At 42.3% G+C, this 17,114-nt stretch overlaps 1 long non-coding RNA gene across 1 annotated transcript in view; it reads right to left on the bottom strand.

Annotated features, from left to right (window-relative positions):
- LOC132519906 (uncharacterized) overlaps positions 1-16,860 on the bottom strand; it is a 45,707-nt gene extending 28,847 nt beyond the window's left edge. Inside the window, exon 1 of the long non-coding RNA XR_009540364.1 lies at positions 16,313-16,860. This is a non-coding gene — a long non-coding RNA (uncharacterized LOC132519906). The remainder of the gene's footprint in view (positions 1-16,312) is intronic.
- Between the last annotated feature and the right edge of the window lie 254 nt (positions 16,861-17,114).

Raw genomic sequence — 17,114 nt, 5'->3', positions numbered from 1 at the left:
GACAGTGTGGAGGCAGAGAAAATACAGACACCTTTTCCTTCGCATCATAAGCCGGGAAGAATCCTGGCAGCTTTAACATGTAGTAAGGCAGGTGAGGGAGGGGCCATGTTTCATATTCCTCAGGTTGCCATGTTCCTTTTTCAGTGCCCTTCATTTCCCCTCAGAAAAAAGGCATAAAGTAAGAGCCCCATGCCAAACATCGGTGTTTCCAACCAACAGATAGCTAGTGAGCACCTACAACATATCAGGCCCCATTCCAGGCTGGAGACAGCAAAAAGAACCTAAGAGACAAGATGTCTGCTTTATTGGAATTTTCCAACAAGAAAATAAAATGTCAATTTCAGCTCATGATAAGTGACACGAAGAGAATAAACTAGGAGAGTGGGGAGTGTGATAGAGAATGGCTTCTTTAAGTAGAGAACACCTCTCTGAAAAGGTAACATTTGGAGCTAGGCCTTCAGTGATGACACAGGGAGAGCCATAATCTGGGAGAGAAGAGCCCCACCAAGAGGGAACAGCAAGCGCAGCCTTGAGACAGAAATGAGCTTGGTGTCTTTAAGGCCCAGAATGAAGGCCAATGCAAAAAAAAAGAAACACAATGTGAGATAGACTACATTGTGCAGGGGCTACATTATGCAGGGCCTTGAATATCATAGTAAAGCATTTGGATTTTATTTTACTCCATATTCTGCCTAAATATTACTACTCCTGGTTCTTTAGCACTACAATGCTTTATTTATCAGAGACGTGGATGCTCCAAAACAGAGGTCCTCAAAATGTGGTGCCCAGACCAATAACATTGGTATCACTCTGGGAATTTATTAAAAATGCAAACCTCGGGGCTTCCCTGGTGGCGCAGTGGTTGAGAGTCCGCCTGCCGATGCACAGGACACAGGTTCGTGCCCTGGTTCGGGAGGATCCCGCATGCCGCGGAGCGGCTGGGCCCGTGGGCCATGGCCGCTGGGCCTGAGCGTCTGGAGCCTGTGCTCCGCAGCAGGAGAGGCCACAACAGTGAGAGGCCCGCGTACCGCAAAAAAAAAAATGCAAACCGCTGAATCAAAAATTCTGAAGGTGGGGTCCATCAATCTGTGTTTAGTAAGCCCTCCAGGTGATTCTGATGCATGGTAGTTTGAGAACCACTGCTCCAGAGAAAATACCTTTCTAGACTGCCAAAACTTCCTTAAGAACAACACATTGTTAAAGAAGACAAGAAAATGTGCATTATCTGTTTTATCTTTAAAAAAAAAAGGAAATAAAAACAGTATATGATCTTTTCTGGATAATTCATGATCCTCATTGTGTGGACTCTGCCATGTTCTTAGGGTCTACGAAAGCTATTAAAGCTGCTTGTTCCTATACTTATTGGCCTGAGATGACTATTCTTTGTGAGTTTTTGTGCTTGCTTTTTATAGCTGCTCTATAGCTTTCTTTGTTCTTAAGTATTGGCTTTACTTAATAATAGTAGAACAGTGAAATAAGAAATAGACATACCCAAATATAAGTGCTAATTTTTATTAGATTCATAAGACATAAAATTACTTTGTCATTTGCTATAAAGTCTTCAAAATGCTTACTCTCAAATTTTGTACTTCACTTTTCTCAGACCATGGCACTGACATAAAAAACCAATGAAAAGTTTTATGTATGCTTAATTGAAGTCCTGCAGGGTGAAGACAGAGATAATGGAACAGAAATATGACTTGAAGAGATAATAGCTGAGGCTTTTCCAAAACTAATTACATGTATCTATTGACAGATTCAAGAAATCCAAAACTGAAAATAAAGTCAAACCTAGTTACTTTAAAGTAAAAGTGCTAAAGACCATAAACAAAGAAAATATCTTAAAAGCAGCCAGAGGGAGAATATAGACTGCCATCACAGGAGCAATAATTAAACTGACAGCTAATTTCTCAACAGCAACACTGGAAGCCAAAAGACAATGGAATAACAGCTTCAAAGTGCTGGAAGAAAATAACCTTCAACTTTCACACCTTTGTAAAGTCGAAAAATCCTAAGTTGAGCCATCATAAGTCAGGAACCATCTATATACTTATTACATTATACTTATTAAATGCTCAACCTCATTAATGATCAGATAAATGCAATTAATACCTCAATGAGATTCTACTACAAACTCACCAGAATGGCTAAAATTCAAATGACTGACAACACCAAATGTTGATGAGGATAATTAGCACGTACACCGTTGGTAGAAATGTAAGCTGGCATGATCACTTTGATCAACTATTTGGTGATATTCACTAAGCAGGGATATATATGTGCATTCTGCATAACCCAGGAATTCCACCTCTAGGCTTATATTCACTAGAAATGCATATACTTCCTGGAGGAAGGATATAAGTGCTTTATGAGTCTGAGGGTATGTAGTGGGGACAAGATGTTTGAAGAGATTATAAAAGTACAAGACAGTCTTTTAGTGCTTTTTCTCTGCTCCTGCGAGACTTTGAATAGAAAAGCTTTGCGACTGAATGTTTTAGAAATGCTTGGTCATCTGGGAGCCTTTAAGGTATGGGTCAGTACTCTGAATATCGGACCTGAATTCAAAATCCTGCCTTTTTACTTTTCTAGCTGTGTGAATTGGGCAAATTCCTTAACTTCCTTGGGCCTCATTTATAAAATGGAAATAGTTATAAGGCTGAAATTAAAGTGCTAACTAGTGCACCTGTTAAGATACTTGTCCCTTCTCCCAAGACAGGTACAGAGAAAAGGAACTAGGATTTGCCCAAAAGTCTGGGCTTTAGGCAAGGAGTCAGGGGATCTGTGAGAGTACAACAGGTATAAGAGTAGGAAAGATATTTAAGACAATGGAATTGGGGGACAAGAGGAGATGGGTCACAAAAACAGATTAAGAAACTACATGCAGATGCTGAGAACAGAAAGGAAGGTTGGCTTCATAGTCCTCTGAGCTACCAAACCAAGATTCTTTAAATTAACCCTGACCAGCAATGGTCAAGTGGCTCTAGGAACGAGGAATGGAAGTGTGGTGGGACAAGAAACTAGACAAGGCATTATATAACTCCTCCTTTGTGTGCACACACAACAGGCAAGAGTGTTTTTGTAATTTCGTCTGGACTCCCATAGCATCCTTTACGTTCCTCTGTTCTAGCACATGTAAGGTGACCAATAATAAGTCGCATTTCTGTCTGCTTGCCACTACACTCTGAATTTCTGAAAAATAAAGACACGGTAGTACTTGTCTTTGAACCCAAGCACCTAACAGAGTGACTAGCATAAGAGGCTTCCAATAAATATTGAATGAATGAATAGACAAATGAAAGAGTCTATGGTGTCATTTTGCTTGCAAGGATCAGAGATCTGGAACTGCACGCCACCTATGAAAACTCTCCAAACGGAGTGCACTGAATATCCTTCCCAGTCCCCTTCGGCCTCATCCACACTTCACCACCACCAACTTCTTCCCAATCCTGCAGGGAGAAGCCTGGAGCCTGAGGGTACATTTCCTGGCTTCTTTTATTTCACCAAAAATATTCCATTAGTTGACTGATATTTACCTGAACATTGCTTCTATTTTATTCTCCAGATCTGGGTGAGACTAGATTCTTGACAGTGACTATGACAAAACGATGTTGCCTTCCTCATGATCTGCCCCTGCCTCCATTCTTTACTTTTGGTTGAATAACTGGGGTTAGGTCTCAAGGTAGTCCAGGTGAAGAAATACAGTGCCTGGTCCGGAAGAAGATGTCCTATCCTCAGAAAGAGCTGCAGGACTTGGCTAAGATGTACCGGCATGAACTAGGGGGGACACATGTGGGAGCGAGTTCAAGGATGATAAACAGGAGAGGAAGGAGGGGAGCAGAATACAAAGGCGAGGGAGGGGTTGTTGACTTGGGAACCCCCTTAAAGTTAGGATGACTGTATTTCTGAATGGCTCCTTGAAGCTTGGACACAATGCCTTACAGTAAGTTACAGGGAGAGGCTGCAGTACAATGGCAGAAAATTGAAGAAGGGGTCGGAATGCTCAGGGAGACAGAAATGTTCGAACAACATTTATGTGAGATTTATGCTTCCTGGGAGGGTTCAGAGGACATTTCCCTGCTTTAGGCAATAAGGAGTATGTCAGTCAGGGGCAACTACATCTCTGAGAAGCTTAGAGATGACTGTCCACTGTAGGCCAGGGTGAGAAGAGGTGACTCTGCCATATAATTGGGCTCCATAGTCTCCATGGGAATGATGGGATTCCAGAATAATAAAGGCCAGAGGTCAGTGCTTAACCATCAGAGTCAAGGTGAACATAAACCACAACAAGCCCAGAGGGACAAGCAGAGTGCCTCTACCCACAAGGGTTTTGATGATGGCTAATAGACCATGGTGTTCCTGGCACTGGGTTAGACGATCAACCAATGAAGGTATTACACGATTTTATAACAAGAAAAAAAAAAGTCAAGAGCTATCAAGGAGAATGTTGATGTGCCCATAATCTCCAGATCTGAGTCAGTTCTCAGACCCCAAACCTGGGTTCCCTTGAGAAAGGATCCTGCAGTGTCTCCCACACTAGTGAAGTTTTTAGGGATTCAATGATCTAATGCATGTCAGGATATCCCCTCCCAGATAAAGAACAAGTTATTACACTTTGGGCTTACTACTACAAAGAAAGAAATCCAATGCTTGGTAAGCCCCTTTGGGTTTTGGATAAACATAACCTACAGTAGGGAATACTGCTCCAACGTATGTACTGGGTGATTTAAGACATTCATGGTTTTGAATGGGGCCCAGAACAAGAGAGGGCTCTGCAGTAGATCCAGGCTGCCATGCAAGGTGCCCTTGGTTCATATGATCCAGCGGATCCAACAATGCCAGAGGTATCTGTGATGGACAGGGATGCTGTGTAGGGTCTTTGGCAAGCTCCAATAGGAGAGCCATAGGATAGACTCCTGTGGTCCCTCCGGAGCCACCTTCTTGAGAAGAGAATGTACTTCTGTTTGAAAAACAGCTCCTAACAAGTTACGGGGCCATATTAGAGACTGACATGTTTTTTTGCTTCCCTTTATACCTACTTTCTTGAAAAAATTATCTACATCTCCACTATCTCCACTTACTCTTTTTCCACTCTGTTTTGAAACTACTCCAAATTAGGTTTGCATCCCCACAATTCCACTAAAACTGCTTTTGTGAAACTCATCAATGACTTCCATGTTCCAAAGTCAATGACTAATTTTAAGTCCTCTTTGTACTTCATTTCTCAGCAGCATCTGACCCAATTGGATACGCCCTTCTTGAAATAACTTCTCCCCTTGTTCTCTGGGACTTTCCTCTTTCTTCCTGTCTCACTGGTTCCTCATCACCTTGGCTGGTTCTTCTCATATCCCCAACCACTAATGCTGGGGTTCCCAAGGCTCAGCCCCAGGTTGCTTTCTGTTCCACCTATACTCTCTCTTCCTAGGTGACCTTATTCCATCCATAGTTTCAATTTTTTTTTATGTGCGTCCCACTCCCCAATTTATACTTCTAACCCTATCCTCCCCCCTGAACTCCAGGCTCATGTATCCAACAGTCTATTAGACTTCTCTACTAGGCATCTGATAGACTTAATTCCAAAGCCAAATTCTGGCTCCCCTATCTCCAAACCTGTACCTCCAACAGGCTTCCCCATCTTAGTAAACAACAGGTCTATTCCTCCAGCTGCTCCGACCCAAGACCTTGACTCATCTTTGCTTCTTTCTTTCCAGGCTCACATTCCCTTCATCAGAAAATCTTGCCAGTTATTCCTTCAAAAAATTTAGAATCTGGTAAATCCTTAGTCTAAGTTACCATCATCTCTTGCTTAGATTATCGAATCCTGTTTTCATACTTCCATTTTTGCCCTATTCAATTTATTTTAAAAGCAGCAGCCAGAAGGATCCTGTCCCACTTCTACTGAAAACCCTCCACAAGCTTCCCACCTCCTTCAAGGTAAAATCCAAAGTCCTTGTGGTGACCCACAAAGCCCCACAAGGTCTGCACCGCCTCTGCTTCCGGATTCCCTCTGACCTCACTGCCTACCATTTTCCCTGAGCCCTCTCTGGACGCCCCTTTTCTTTCTTTCTTTTTTTTTAAATTTATTTATTTAGTTTTGGCTGTGTTGGGTCTTCGTTTCTGTGCGAGGGCTTTCTCTAGTTGTGGCAAGTGGGGGCCACTCTTCATCACGGTGCGCGGGCCTCTCACTATCGCGGCCTCTCTTGTTGCGGAGCACAGGCTCCAGACGCGCAGGCTCAGTAGTTGTGGCTCACGGGCCTAGTTGCTCCGCAGCATGTGGGATCTTCCCAGACCAGGGCTCGAACCCGTGTCCCCTGCATTAGCAGGCAGATTCTCAACCACTGCTCCACCAGGGAAGCCCCGCCCCTTTTGTCTTGGACTTGCTTCCTTCAGTCAGCCTCAGGGCTCACTCCCTCACTTCTGTTCCAACTCCACTTCCTCAGAGATACTACTCCTTTCCATCTCCTAGAGCCCTCTATATTTCTCTTCCTAGCAGGTCTCACTAGTTGGTAGATTATACAACACATTAATTTTATTGTCTGGCCCACCCCAGTAGATTGTAGGTTCTGGGAGAGCAATAGCTTGTTTGATTTCTTTGTCCTCAGCCCCTAGAACAGTGGCTGCAATAAGATAAATCCTCAATAGATTTTTGTTGAGTGCATGAATAAATAGCAAGTCTTTTGTAAATCCTAGGGTATAGGAGGAGAAATGTAGATAAAAAATGCTTAAGACCTATGTACACAATGGGATATTACTGAGCCATAAAAAAGAATGAAATCTTGCTGTTTGCAACAACATGGATGGACCTAGAGGGTATTGTGCTAAGTGAAATAAATCAGACAGAGAAAGACAAATATTGCATGATTTCACTTGTATGTGGAATCTAAAAAACAAAACAAGCAAAAGAGATACAGACTCGTAGATACAGAGAAACTGGTGGTCGCTAGAGGGAAAGGTACATAGAAATAGGTGAAAGAGATCCAGAGGTACAAACTTCCAGTTATAAAATAAACAAGTCATGGGGATGTAATATATAGCCCAGAGAATATAGTCAATAATATTGTAATAATATTGTATGGTGACTGATGGTTACTAGACTCATCCTGGTGATCAATTTCTAATGTATATAAATGTCAAATCACTATGTTGCACACCTGAAACTAATATATTATACGTCAACTATACTTCCATTTAAAAATTTAAAATTAAATATAGAAGTCAAAACATTGTTTAAAAACAAATGACTAAGACTTTTGGAAGCTCCCCGTTTGGTACCCTTCCCCACAGCATAGGGTATATACCTTTGTAGGTCACAACAAATAGTTTTACCCAGAAAAGTGTAATCAAGCACACCAAAAACTGGTTTTATTGCTTTTGCTGGTCTGAACGTAGGATATTAACTTGTTTTGGAGATTTGACACAGATCCATTTGCTATAGCAAATTCAGACGTAAACACCCTAATCCACATATATTTTCTTCTCCCCTGCGAAGTCCCACATGGCCAGGTCTGGACTCACAGACAGACACCAAGAGTTTCCTAGATGCCTGAGTGCCACCATCCACCCCCCTCAAAAGTCCCCCCTACCCTCGTTCAGCAGAACCTGAAATTACACAATTTACAATTCATTGACCTCTGATAAAAGCAAGTCACGCCCCAAGGAGAGCTGCAAACAAAAGCGTTCCTGAGCCTGATTCCTTGTTGACACTGGTCTCTGGTTACACCCCAGGCATAAAAACGGAGGAAATTCGGTCTTCAAAGCTAGTGCATCCCCACTTTTGTCTGTCCCCAGCGGAATCCCTTCCCCCACTCCATCCTCCCCATGAGGCACACTCTGGGAGTTCAAAAACACAAATGCTGCCGGGGATTTTCAGGTTACACAGGATAGATGATGGATAGATAGACAGATGATAGATAGATCGATCCAAAGTAACTTATAGGTCCCGGCTCATGTTACTTGCCTTGGCAAGGGTTTAAAGCCTTAAACAATTCCTCTCAAGTATGCCCTGCTGTGAATCCCCTTTCCTGTTCATAAACCTTTCTTGGCCCAGACCCCAGGAGTCACCTTTCAGAAGAATCTGGCCACTCCCAGCACGCCCTCTTTCAGTCTCCTCACAAAGCAGAGACTTTTCCCAAGGAGCCAGGTCCACCCCATAGGGGCAAGGCCACAAGGCTGACATCTCACGGGTAATTACCTTGTCCCCAGAATTCCAGAGAGGGCTCTCCTCGGACCCTTCTCAGTGTCCTGGACTGTGAATCTCCTGTTTGCTTGGGGCTGGGTCAGGGGCCTGGATGAAGCACCACCCTCATTACACACCATCAGCAGATTTCACTCATCAACCCTGACTTCTGTTCTCTTGGCCTCACCCACCTTCTCAACACAGTGTCACAGAGCCAGGGACCAGGGGTAAGATACAGTGGTACTCGTTACTCACAATTTGGGCTGGTTTGGTCCATCTATGCTAACCAAACGAATCATTTTTACAGAAGCCCAGAAAGTGGAGGCCAACGTGCTAAAGGGCAAAGAGCCTGTTAGGGTCAGAGATGCGGCAGGAATCCCCACCTTACAGACCCAGACCAGGTTCCTCCTGTGGCACCAGCCTCTTCACTTACATTCTTCAGAGTTTCTCTCTTCCTGTTCCTCTCTCTCATCCTACTATTGAACCTTCCTTAGGGAGTTTTTTTCTTCCAGAGTTTCCATCCAAACCCAGCCCACAGGCACATCTCAGTAACTTCCCCTTGTCCTACTTAAAAGTGCACAGCTCTGCTCCCCCAGCATCCTCAGCCCACTTGTTGGGCTCAGAGCCTCCACTGCTCCCTTCTTGCCTTCATACACGATCTGTCGTAAAGAATTTTGGAGTTCTTAAAGCATGTTTATGTACCGCACCTCACTGATGATGGGGAAGTGGGTTCTTTTCTTCATTTTCACAGGTGCTGGGGTTGAGATGCCAAGTAAGGGTCTTGTCCACAACCACCCAGTGGGTGAGTCACAGAGCCCAGGGGTAGGGTCTTCATTCCCCATCTCCTCTTCTAAAGGTCTTTCATGTTCCATCTTGTCTCCCTCCATGGAGTGGTTCCCAGGACACCATCCTCACCCAACATTTTCCTGTACACACATTCACTCCCCCGGACTCTGTCACCTGTCAGCTTCCAAGTTTCCAAATGTGTATATTTCTATTATTTCCTAGACATCTCCACACTTGGATGACACTTCAGGAGCCCTACGCTTCCCTAAATACGCCTACCTCACTTACCATAGCATGCTGTCAGCTTAAGGGTTAAGAGTCTGAAATCAGACAGACCCTTATCCGTGTTCTGGCTCTGCTTCTTACCTTCAGTGTGATGTTAGTCAAGTTATTTAACCTCTGAGAGCCTCAGTCCCTTCATTTGTACATTGAGAGTATGACTATTTATCTCATGGGGCAACTGTGAAGATTAAATAAGGATATGGTGGCACATGGTAAGGACGCAGTTAAACAGTAACTATCATCTTCATCATCAGTATCTCTTACCTGAGATGGCAGGAGTCTCCTCATTATTCTCTTGCCCCCAAGTGTGCTACACCCCAGCTCCCCTCTACACCTCTACCATCACCTCCAGCACCCCACCCCATCCCATCTCCCACCTCCACCCCCCCAAAAAAAACCATCTGCAAATTCTGACCAGATTTTTCATTAGGAAACATATCACTCCCCAGATAAAAATGAAACAATCTCCCACCACACCTTCAAGAAACAGACTGGGCTCTAGCTCTATCAAGCCGCTCAATAGTCCCCAAACAGCAGACCCTTGCTGAAGAAGTTAAGAACCTGGGCTCTGGGGTTCAGATCCCGGCTCTCCCACTCTCTAGCGTGCAGCTGTGGGCAAGCAGCATAACCTTGCTCTGCTTCAATTTTCTCTTGATTAAAATAGGGATAAAATCTGCCCCAAAACTTTCATGTGAGAATTCAATGAGATAATCCATGAAAAATAGTTGGCAGGGGGCTGCACACAATAAACTCTCAACAAGTACTAGGCACTCTTACTATTATTAGTGTTCATATGCCTTTTCCCTTTGTCTGTGCTAGTTCCACAGGATCCCATCGCCACCACTAGCTCCTCACTCCTGTTTGTCTAGGCATCTGCAAGACACCTCCTCCGTGAAGCCCTTCTGGATTGATTCCCTTTGTGGCAGGTACATATCCTTTTCTCTATAGCCCTTTTCACTCTGGCCTATCTGCATTTTTTTGCCTAGAGGTCTCCTTTACTACGTCACAAGCATCTTGAAGAAGACAAGTTTCTTGCCCATTGCTAGAGAGAAGCTGAGAAGAGAGGAAGAAGATGGTGGGGGGAAGAGGGAAGGTGGGAAGTAATGCTGATGCCTGAGCTGTAAACTCTCCAAATTTTAATGGTTTACCTTAACCAAAACTTATAATGTTAAATAGCATTATATTGACCCATAGATTCTCAGTATTGTCCTCCCAATAAATATTTTTAAATATTTAAGAACCCCCATTTACGTCATATCACATCTGCCTCCAACTCCACCCCTCAGACTAGAATCCATTTGAGGGAGGGTGCCATTTTGGTGCCACTCCTTCCTAACATTCTCTTTTTAAATGGTTCTTGTAAAAGAAATCGTTAATTGTTATGAATTTATCATATCTGTTCTTCTTTATCCAAAGATCCTGGTCTAACAGCAAGCTGCTTTGCCTTGGAAGAATATGCTGTGCAGGGGGAAGAACCACAGGAGCCAAGGCTGTGAGAGCCGTAAATGCACAAACCTGCACCTAGCCTCTGCGAGACTCATAACACACACTCACAACAGATATTCTGGCCCCAAAGACCAAGACGTTTTATTTGCCATTATATATGTTCTTTCCAGGAATTAAATGCCTCATGGCAAATGAAAAAGAAATAGTTTTCCCACATCACCATCTTCTCCTCTCAACATCTCCACCAAATTCATACTTTCCACGTATCTATTAAAAACTGGGGCTATGGGGACTTCCCTGGTGATCCAGTGGTTGAGAATCTGCCTTTCAGTGCAGGGGAAACGGGTTCGATCCCTGGTCAGAGCACTAAGATCCCACATGCAACTAAGCCTGTGTGCTGCAACTACTGAGCCCCGCACTCTGGAGCCCATGCGCCACAACTAGAAAGAAGCCCACACGTTGCAACCAAGAGTCCGCTTGCCGCAATGAAAGCCCCCGCATGCCACAACGAAGATCCTGCGTGCCACAACTAAGACCCAACACAGCCAAATTAATTAATTAATTAATTAATTTTTAAAAATGTTCATTTAAAAAAGCATGGGGCTATAGTTTATGCGAACAGTCCAAAGCAAATGAGGAAAGCTCAACATCTCCTGGAAATGATACTTCTGCATTTTACAAAAAAATAAACACATCTCATATCTTCCTTTGTTTGTCATGGCACCAAAGAAAGAGAGAGAGAGAGAGAAAGTCTAGATTCTGTTCATTTCAATCTGGAATGCAAATGACAGACACCAGCCTTCCCATCTCACAATGAATGCCTTGGAGAATGGTGATGTGCCAGGGGTGGGGGAAGAGCTGTTTTTAAAGAACCAAAGCAAAATTGCAGAAACTGGAACGCCCAAATGTTTGCAGTGTCTAAACTGGCCAAGAAACTAGTGTGAAAGCCCATAGCCCAAGCTTGCAAGTACCTGAGTGGCCCGGAAGTACAGAGCTCTCTGGGCTGAATACTGTGAACTGTAGGTGCAGGTTACAGATGGGAGGTTTGGCTCTGGGAACATGCCAAGTACATAACAAAACTCAATTGAAGGGAGCCAAGTATAAGATCATAACCCGAACTTGAATACAGGAGGCAGCGAATTCCATAGTATTTAGGTATAAAGGAGAATTGTCATATTTTTCTTTAAGAGTTAATTTAAATACTGAGTAGGAGAAGGTAGCACCATATTTACTTTTCACTGAGTACATTTTCATGATAGGGTCAGCCCTACAGAAACAAAATTCTCCTGCATGTCATTTAGTTCTCCAAGCATTATATCAGACTCAGTCCTAGCTTCATCAAAATAAAAACAGTTTAACTTTGTTTAAAGAATGTTTATAGAAACTTGTATATTTAAAGTCCAAGTGTAAAATGAAGCAGCCAGGAATATCCTAACACTAAAACAACACAGTTCTAACTTAGATCACAGTTTTGCCTATTTTAATCTCCAGATTGACTTATACTGGTGGAATGGATTGGGAAAGATGAGAAAGGAATGAATATTGATGAATGAATGATGAATATATATATATTTTAATATTATCTCATTTAAAAATGAATATTTTTTAAGCCTTTACAAAATGCTAGGCTCTGTTGAGATTCCTTACAAACATCTCTGATCCTTACAACAGTCCCATGAGATAGGTATTACTACTCCTATCTTACTGATGAGGATACTGAAGCTCAGAGAAGCTAAGTAACTCACCCAAGATCACACAGCCAGTGAATGGCAGAGACAAAATTCAAATTTTTATACTTAGGATTTTTCCTTGCCACATTTAATAAGAGTCTTTATATATATCACTGGGTATTACAGAGAGTATGATGCAGACATTGGTATTAATGAAACTTCTTAAAGTGAAATGATTTGGGATCAGATTTTACTACTCATTAGAGAAGAATTTCTGGGAAAGTGTTTATGTATTGTATTTTTTAACATGTCAAAATTTGAACTTGGGGGCTTCCCTGGTGGCGCAGTGGTTGAGAATCTGCCTGCTAATGCAGGGGACACGGGTTCGAGCCCTGGTCTGGGAAGATCCCACATGCCGCGGAGCAACTAAGCCCGTGAGCCACAACTACTGAGCCTGCGCGTCTAGAGCCTGTGCTCTGCAACAAGAGGGGCCGCAACAGTGAGAGGCCCGCGCACCGCGATGAAGAGTGGCCCCCACTTGCCACAACTAGAGAAAGCCCTCGCACAGAAACGAAGACCCAACACAGCAAAAATAAATTAATAAATTAATAAACTCCTACCCCCAACATAAAAAAAAAAAAAATTTGAACTTGGGATTTATACTCCAATTTGCAATACTTTAAAAATATTATCTCCTCTAATTTAGAGATATTTTCACGTTTTCCTTTTTTATGTTATTTTTTTGATGTAGTTCTGGAATTATAAGTGAAAAAAGAAATCCTAATTTAGCATGTTCTCTGCACTTCCAATTTTTTTAGCCATTACTAGTAGCTCCTATATACACAAACACGTGAGAAATCTCTAAAGTAAATTTTCAGTTTTGAAAAACACAGCTAATCACATCAAAGAAAAGTAGGCACTGGAAGACACTTTCTAGAAAACAGTATTAATATATAATTATGTTAGGAGAAACTATGACTCTGTTAACACCGCCCCCCCAAATTAAATGACCTAATCAGATCACTTAGAGAAATAAGTGCTTTTCCCTGCCCTACCCTGAACTCATATTGCTATTTAACTTGCTTTTAAACAAACAAGAATTTTTAAACACTTTCTGTCCTTTAAACAAATGTTCTTTGCTTGGCTAAATGACAATGTTCCAGAAATGCCTACCACAGAAGCATAAAAAACCCTTGGCAACATTCCAGAAGAAATTCACCCTGCATAATGTGTTCCAGCAAATGCTCAATAGCTTTTCTGGTGAACCTGCTAGTTCTGTGTGCACTTGAACAGGATCTGAAAAGAACAAAAGAAAAAACTGATAGACATTTTCCTTTTTGTTAGTCTGGTGAAGTAGCCCTCAGCTCGAACGAGCAAACTTTCCAAACTTGGAAAAATGAAGGCATGTATGGCTAACCTAGATCCGGCCCTGGGCTCTGATGTAAACTTTGTTTTACTACATTTGATTCCCTGAAATTCAAGTATGATTATATTGTCTGTCTTTTTATCTAATAAAATGCATTAGCATTTGATTCTCTTTGGAGTGTAGTATTTGTTTATATGAATGTATTCATTCAAATGATTAGTAGTGCTGTCATAATGAGACTGCTTTAGATTAGACATAAACTCTCGATATAATATTAAAAAGAGGGAGACTAGAGGGACAAACCTCTTCAGAACGTTTCAGAAGTGTGTTCATAATTGGCTAAGGCTATCAACTTCTCCAGATACTTATGAGAATTTCACCAAGTGCAAAAACTTAAAGATGAAATCCATTTCCCTTTTATAAAGTGAAACAGATGCAAGTTTTAATATTTTATGCCCCTTTGCAACTTTTTCTTGGGGTGAACATTTCCTACTTAAAAAATCAAATGGTTGGACATTTTACAGTCTATGAAACTGTACCGATGATACATTTAACCCCAGTTCTCTTTGAACATGGGGGGAGGCAGTGTTGGGCTGGGCTGACACAGTGTGTACTGAAAGCCTGTTTGACCTTAAATGCCCTGACGGGGCCAGGGGAGGATGATTGGAAAGGTGAAATTTTCTCCATTTGATGTTCTAGGACACATGCATAGAGCTGAAACTCAACCCATTTTGCAGGTGAGACCTATAGATACAAATGCCAGGCCTGGGGGAAAACTCGAACCCTGGGGAAGGACTGAAGGCACTAGAGCTTGCCTTCACACGCCTCCCACTATCATTCCATCAGCCTGCTTCACGCAGAGCCTTTCTCTGGTTCCCTGGAGCCACTTGGAGGAGTGCAGCAGGAGGACCATTGGCCCAGGATTTAAAATATAGACTTTTGATGTTATCACAGAGATACCCTGATAGGATTGAAGAGAAAGGACTCATTGAACAACTTTAATGGCTAAATATAAACATTTTAAATGTACTGTGCTGATTGTAACATTCTTCTGGCATTTCTTCATTTATTACTGTGCTGGAAGCCGCAAAATAATGGAAGAGACCCAGCTCTCGGGACCTCTGAGAGGCCCTGGCTACCAGGAAGACATGTGGTGTATTAAGAGAAGACAAGATATTTACAAAACCATCAACTGCTTTCTGCAGAAGAAAGCTGGGCCTCTAGACTCCCAGTCAGCAGAGTAAATTACAAAATGCAAAATCAGCACAAAACACATGGAAACTAAAGAGATTTATCCTGATCTCCTCTCCATCCTCAAAAAGTAACCATGATTATGAGTCAAGGTGTTTCCTTCCAAATCTTTAAAAAGAAATACACACACACACACACACACACACACACACACACAGAATAAATGATGTTATTTTATGTGTTTTTCTTAAATATTTGGTATAATGCTATACATATCCTAAAAATTGCTTTATTTATTTAACAGTATTTTGAAACTTATCCATGTGGCTTCATATAGATTTATTTCAATACTTTTGGCTGCTGAATAGTACTCCATGGTTCGAAACCACCACTTTTATTTACCCATTTCCCTATTGAAGTACTTTCAGTATTTGTCTGTTGCTAATCTAATGCATTCTTCCAGCCTACTTAAGCCTTCCCTTCTCAGAAGTCTGACTGTACTTTATTCTCCTTAGTTTGTTCCACGTATGTGAGGTCTGTCTCCCAGACTAGAAAGTAAACTTCTAGAGAGCAACTTCTATGGCTAGTATCTAATAGAATCATTGCATCTATGTAATAACTTGACAAATGATAAACTTTGGCCTTTTGACTCTCTCAGAAAGCTTAATAGGAGCTTTGGACTCACAGAGGCTCAAAAAATTCTATTTATTTATTTCCGCTTGTTCTTAAAACAGAAATTCTGTATTTTCAAAACAGGTTCAGCTAAAATTCACTTCCTTTCCTAATCTATATTTGTGGTGGTCAACATCTCCTTAAGATGTTCCAAATCCTAACACTGGTGATAAAGTTTGCTTCTTTTAAAGATGAGAGTGTGTGTGTGTGTGTGTGTGTGTGTGTGTGTGTGTACGCACATGTGAGAGAGTAGAGAAGAAGGAGTGGGAGGGGAAGGGGGAGGGGGGAGGAGGGGGAGGAGGAGGGGGAGGAGGGGGAGGAGGAGGGGGAGGAGGGGGAGGAGGAGGAAGGGGAGGAGGAGGGGGGAGGAGGAGGGCAAGGAAGAAAAGGAGGAAGAGACTGAAAGGATCCCAAACCAACCTTGGGGCGTGGCCCTGTGGCCCCTGCTGGCCCAGAGGCAAAGCCAGGCACAAAGGACTGATTCTCTTTGCAAATGAAATCTGGATAACAAGTACTTTTCTTTCTTTTCCTTTAAAAATCTTACCCTGCCACTTCTACTTTACACTTCTAAGTTGCTGTTGTCAAAATCAGTTTTCATTTCTTTCTCTGGAAACGCTATTCTCTGACTCTTTAGTCTTCCTAAAGAAATTTTTTTTAATTGTTTTTAATTGTTAATGCTCTTTCTAGGGACAATGAAGAAAGTGCAAAGTCTTCACATCCACTCACCAGAAACCCTCCAGACCGTTCAACCAGACTCCGGATCACGTCATGAAGAGCTGCTTGGAAACTGTGAAGATCTTGCCAAAGAGACTCACCCATTGCACTGTTTGTTAGAGGAAAGGAGAAGGTGCGGACCTATTAGAGCTATGGAAGCAAACAGGTATTCGGGGATATCTCTGTGTTTGTGTTAGACCATGTTTTCATCTTGTGAAGTCATTTTAATTCCTTCCTAGTCTAAGACACATTCGGCAGCAGTTCTTGGCTTTTTTGAGTCTGATCCCTTTGCTCTGGCCAGGGTCCCCACCCCGCCCCCGCCTCCCAAAATGCACATACGCTTATATACATGCAATTCTGCAAAGAATTTCAAGGACTTCAAAAATCCCCCGAGACTAGAGGAGTCCAAGTTAAAAAGATCTAAAGTAAGGAGAAGTTGCCAAGAATCCAGATGTTGGCAGAAACAACAAAAGCGACACGCACTCTATGCAAGATAGTAGCTACAAAACAAAAGCAATGTTCATATTTGGGTTTTGGAGCGTATTTGGGTTTGATCCTGAGTTGGTCTTTTCAGACACGCCCATATCCACTATGGATAGCAAGAGGAACAATATGTCATCAACATGCCACCATCTTTGAATACAGAGAATGACTGCATCTGGAAGCTAACATGCTGGACAAGGCACAAGACAATACTGACTGTGAGGAGATTGTCTCATTGAAAGTATCTTGACAGTATCTACACCTGTAGCAAGTGCTAGAAAAAAAGTGAATAAATGATCTTGCCCATCAGTGCCCTTCACCTCAGTTTCTT

The sequence above is a fragment of the Lagenorhynchus albirostris genome, chromosome 4 (genome assembly GCF_949774975.1).
Source record: "Lagenorhynchus albirostris chromosome 4, mLagAlb1.1, whole genome shotgun sequence".
Classification (NCBI taxonomy): Eukaryota; Metazoa; Chordata; class Mammalia; order Artiodactyla; family Delphinidae; genus Lagenorhynchus; species Lagenorhynchus albirostris.
This window is presented reverse-complemented; position numbering and strand designations above follow the sequence as displayed.